The sequence below is a fragment of the Ochlerotatus camptorhynchus genome, unplaced genomic scaffold (genome assembly GCF_037179485.1).
Source record: "Ochlerotatus camptorhynchus isolate MF236.1 unplaced genomic scaffold, CSIRO-AGI_Acam_v1.1 ptg000645l, whole genome shotgun sequence".
Taxonomy (NCBI): Eukaryota; Metazoa; Arthropoda; class Insecta; order Diptera; family Culicidae; genus Ochlerotatus; species Ochlerotatus camptorhynchus.
The window spans coordinates 30,413-36,449 of NW_027041124.1; positions in this window are offsets into that span (position 1 = coordinate 30,413).

Sequence of the window (6,037 nt, forward strand, 5' to 3'; positions counted from 1 at the left end):
ATCATTTGTTTGGTGGTGCAAGGTGCATCCTATATCTACATCCTAAAATATTTCGGTGTACGGCAGTGTAGCACCGGTGTAGCTACACCGCAAAAACGAAAACGACATTAGTGTCCTCTTTCACGGTCCCTTTCATCCAATGAATACCCCCCGTATGCAAGGTAATTTTGTGGCTTTACTGCCCCCTCGGTAGAGATGAACTTTTGCGCACTTTTTTTCAAAACAATCACACCAAAATCAGAGATGTCCCATTTTTTAATTACTCGATTAACAACTAATCGATTATTTTGACGTAGGACTACTTCTTTGATTTCTATATGCGGGTACACTTTTTGAAAACCGAAAATGAAACATGTAACAAATTAGGAAAGATTTTAAACGTTAATAACTCAGCTGCCCTTGGTCCAATTTCAATAATTTTATCACCTACGCATCGCTAACAACATACTATTGAAAAACTGGTAAATGTCCAGCATTGTCCAAAAGCGTCAAATTAACTAACAAATTCATCAATTACCTACATGCATATGCTGCTTCCCCTGCACAGTCGTCAGATAGTAGTAAGTAGACGAAACAAGTCGAAGTGGCATTTGCCTCCGATACTCGGGCACGTGCAAATAGGGAGGATGGAATTGCGTAATATTTTGCACACTCATCGCCATATTCAGAACCACACGCTCCCAACGACCACAGAAAATGCTCTCCAGAGTTGTAATCTTATAACCAAACATGGAAACAGGGGATACACTCAAAAAATATATCACATTTGTAATGCATGAAATCCATGTGAATTCCACATAGCTTTCCAAATAAAAGTTGACAACAACCTAAAGAAATCGTTTATGGACTTTGTCGTTCAGTTAAAGGGTGATACGGTCAAAATTTGGTCAAGGGAAAACGCGTGTAAATCGGTGAAATCGTTTATTTAAAAAATCAAATTAAATTTATTTTTCAAGTTCAATTAGTATAAAATTCAGGAAAAATATTCAGTTAGGCTTCCGCTTTTCCAAATCCGAATTGTCGGGCCTTACGCTTGACCCCTGCCATCAGATTTTGTACAGCCACCTTGTCCACCTTCTTCGCCGCAGAAAGCTAGTTTGCCTTGAACTGCTGCTCGCCCTTAGCAGTTTTTTTGGTCTTCTTTAGGTTCCGCTTGACAATAGCCCAGTATTTCTCAATTGGGCGGAGCTCTGGCGTGTTGGGAGGGTTCTTGTCCTTGGGAACCACCTGCACGTTGTTGGCGGCGTACCACTCCATGGCCTTTTTACCGTAATGGCAAGATGCCAAATCCGGCCAAAACAGTACGGAACAACCGTGTTTCTTCAGGAAAGGCAGCAGACGTTTATTCAAACACTCTTTCACGTAAATTTCTTGGTTGACAGTCCCGGAAGCTATGAAAATGCTGCTTTTCAAGCCACAGGTACAGATGGCTTGCCAAACCAGATATTTCTTTGCGAACTTTGACAGTTTCATGTGCTTGAAAACATCTGCTACCTTTCCCCTTCCTTTTGCCGTATAAAACTCCTGTCCCGGAAGTTGCTTGTAGTCGGCTTTGACGTAGGTTTCGTCGTCCATTACCACGCAGTCAAACTTCGTCAGCATCGTCGTGTACAGCCTCCGGGATCGCGCTTTGGCCGTCGTATTTTGTTTATCATCGCGATTTGGAGTCACTACCCAACAAACAATTTTAGCTGCAGACTAGCTTATACAGGCAAAAATTAGCTGTATAAGCCAATTTTTGGCTGTATAAGCTAATCTGCAGCTAAAATTGTTAGTTGGGTACCTTCTTGTAAGTCGGTAGTCCGGCTCGTTTTATTGGCTCGATGCACGGTTGTAGACGATACACCCAGCTTATTTGCGGCATCTCGGAGAGAGAGGTTAGGGTTTCGCTTGAAACTACCGGCAACTCTCTTTGTCGTCTCAGCGGTTTCCGGTTTTCGATTTCCCCCCGATCCAGACTTCCTGGCTGTCGACAAACGTTCCCCAAACACTTTAATTACATTTGTAACGGTTGATTTGGCAACTTTTAGCGATTTTGCCAACTTTGCGTGCGAGTAGCTCGGATTTTAGCGATGCGCGAGCAAAATTTTGATACGCTGCTCTTCTTGCTTGGACGGCATTTTGACAACTGTAGAGTGAATTCCAAAATCAAAATAGGAGCAACATTCTACACACACACACCTTCAAAATGAGGGGTGTTCAGGTTTTTTAAATGCAAAATTGAAAGAAATACGTCAAGTTGATATTGACCAAATTTTGACCGTATCACCCTTTATCTCAACATTCCATGTATTTTGATGACACTCTGTAACATTTGGTGGGTGAGGGAGGATTAACATTTGAAGTCCCTCAAATTTTGCATATTCTGCATAAAAAATACATTGGCACACCTTCAGCACACCAGTCAGACTACAGAGTTATAACATGTTATAGCGCTATCTTGATGGTGGTTTAGATTACCGAAGTCAGTAAAATTTTACTGGGTTTTTGATTTGCGAATCACGCAGTAATTGCCTCATGTGGGGCCTCATAGCCTAGTCAATAAAGGCACGGTATTACCAAGCCGGAGGCGGCGGGTTCGATTCCCGGTCCGGTCGATGGAATTTTTCGGGTTGGACATTTTCTCGACTTCCCTGGGCATAGAGTATCATTGTGCTTGCCACGCAATATACAAATTCATGCATTGGTATTGGCATCGAAAGCTCTCAATTAATAACTGTGGAAGTGCATTTAGAACACTAAGTTGAGAGCACGCAATAAGCTAATATGCGCTAAGCAATAAGCTTGAAATGCGAATAAGAAGAAAGAAGAAGCAGTAATTGCCACAGCATTAATTTTCGTTACCGAACTGTCACTAGCCTAAGTCAAACTGTCAAAAACTACACACTTAGAAATAACTAATTTTACACGTGACGGAATCCATCTTTGACCTAAAATATTAAATGTAAACAAACATGTCATGTAACATTAAGTGCTCCGAGACTGAAAAGTTCGTTGCTCGACAAAAAGTACGTTTGATTGAGTTATATTTCGCGTCTGTTATTACTCAAATTTATGTTAAAATTGACGCTTGTATATGACACTCTCAGAGCACCTAAATTTACATGAATTTTTCTAAGTGTGTACTGTACGTTTGGTAATTCATTCGAGTTGCATTCGGCTATATTAACTGGTAAACCCACACAGTTCGAAAAAGTAGTGTAAATTTCTGTTCAATGCATCATCATAAATGGAGCGTCACATATCATATACGTTTACATTATATATCATGTATAGTTCTGACACATTTCATGCAATGTAGCAAATATTGTATACAAGAGCCCATCTTTGTAAACAACATTGTTTGCAAGTTGCTTGGTTGCGTGAAATGAAATACAAGTCTACGTGAAAATTCAGAATTTTTATCTGTGCAGTAAATGCGAACATTGTTTTCTTGGCATTTAACTGACAATGCAGTTATTTTTTCTTAGTAAATACCGTGTATGCCAGTTAAAAAAGCTTTGTTAGTGAAGTTCGTCATAGATTAACCCAACCGGTCAGCACTCGTGATTATTTCAGTTACCGTGGGGACGTAATTTGTTATTATCTCGGTCCCTTTCAAATTGTATCATTATTTGTGTACGGCCCTTATATTTGAAATGACGTTTCACATTCATATAGAGGTTTTCACGTCTGGTTGTATTGGTAGGATATATGAGAGCGTGTTAGTGCATAACCGAGGAAAATACATAACAAATCGATGTCAAACTCATTTTGACAGATCTACTTTCATACATTTGTAACATGTGCACGCCACACCATGAGAAACCAATCGTTCTCATGCCATAAATTAGCCTGACTTGACACAAACGTGTCAGGATCATATTGCATTTATTCAAAGGCGTTTTCCTTAACTGCACGTGCCTTAATTGCCTTCTCCTTTGCTAGGCTATCTCTCTCACACTATCTGTCTAAGTACAACTCCAAGAGCCTCTCGTAGAAAACTGTACCGATACTAAAAACAGTAATAAGGGATGGTCCATTAATTATGTCACGCAAATTTGGCCCATTTTCAAAAACCCCCCCACACCCCCTTTGTCACATTTTTTGTATGAACCTTGTTTTTTTTTGTATGGCTCGTCACAGTTTTGAAAACCCCCCTCCCCCCTAAATGTGTGACATAATTAATGGACGACCCCTAAAGACCCGATTCATTCTTATTTTGACAATTGAAGAAGAGACTCTATATCACGGCCATTAGATGACAAACCGTGACTTGTGTGTGTGTGTGTGTGTGTGTGCGTGTGTGAGTGTGTGTGTGTGTGCGTGTGTGCGTGTGTGTGTGTGTGTGTGTGTGTGTGTGTGTGTGTGTGTGTGTGTGTGTGTGTGTGTGTGTGTGTGTGTGTGTATGTGTGTGTGTGTGTGTGTGTGTGTGTGTGTGTGTGTGTGTGTGTGTGTGTGTGTGTGTGTGTGTGTGTGTGTTTGTGTGTGTGTGTGTGTGTGTGTGTGTGTGTGCGTGTGTCTGTGTGTGTGTGTGTGTACAATCTAACCCCCACTGTCCGGCAGTGTTATTATGGAAGAAAACTGCTTTTTATTACCCTTAAATTAAAGCAGGTTTAGTCCGGGAGTTAGAAGGTGTTAGCTCTATTGCAGCTCCAGTGACCCATTTCAGAATGCGTGGTAATTCACGATCACTCCGAGGTCACTTTTACTTACAATAAGCCCCGCATGTTCACTCTACCTTTATCAAATGGATAATGGTATCATAAACACACTTCCAGATTCAAAAAATATTATTTCCAAATCTGGCACGTATATAGTTTTGAAATTTGTTCAACTGTATTAAATCGATTTGAATGGACATTTCTTATCAATTTTGTTTCGAATACCTCCTGATTCATCTGCTGGTGTGTGTGTGTGTGTGTGTGTGTGTGTGTGTGTGTGTGTGTGTGTGTGTGTGTGTGTGTGTGTGTGTGTGTGTGTGTGTGTGTGTGTGTGTGTGTGTGTGTGTGTGTGCGTGTGTGTGTGTGTGTGTGTGTGTGTGCGTGTGTGTGTGTGTGTGTGTGTGTGTGTGTGTGTATTCCCTCTAACCCACACTGGACGGCAGTGTTATTATGGAAGAACTCTCTCTACAATGTCGCATTTATGGTCATTGTAAACAGCTTTAGTCCGGGAGTTAGAAGGTGACAGCTCTATTGCAGATCCAGCAACCCATTTCAGAATGTCTGGAGAGTCACGCCCATTCCGAGGTTACTTTCACTCACAATAAGCCCCGCATGTATGCATCACCGTTATCAAATGGATATTGGTGATACATACACACTTCCAGGTTCGAAAATATTCTTTTCAACCCTGGCATGTATTTAGTTTCAGTTTCAAGAAGTGACAGTTTCATCAGATTCCCCAACTAACCATACTCAAGCAAAGTAAGAATATACAAGCTATATTGCGACTATATGGTTACTTGGGTACTCATATGGCCGTCAGAATGGTTCATCGGTTGCGAAGTGAAGTATTTCTGAAAGTGATGCGTAATATTTCTCAATGTTTTGAATTTATCCTAACGTTACCTCAATGTTATATCATAGACAAGCAGACACAACACATTGAACATTTATAATTGTAAACCCTACCGCCATCTGTCGTATATACTTTGATGGGCAATACACTCAACAGATGGTTGTAGTGTGTAAACGTCAAACGCAAGGTTATTGACTATGCCCGCCACAGGTGGCGATACTACCAACTACGATACTTTTAAATTGACCGTTAAATGCATATTCGATGAACAAATTGCGAGTGTTATGTCTGTTTGTCTGTGCCTTCACTATCGCAACTTCGGGTAATCTGCGAAAGTACTTGCATTTTTCTCAGGCACTTTTGATCTAACTGCAATTACTCTCTCATACTCGAAATGTGCCACGACCAAATTGGCACAACGACGCCCTATACGCTCTCTGACCGAAGCGCAGGGATTAGATGGCAAACCGTGACTTGGCTTGAAAATAGTCAAAGTGTTGTGCAAACCGGGACTTGGCCCGAAACTAGTTAAAGTGAT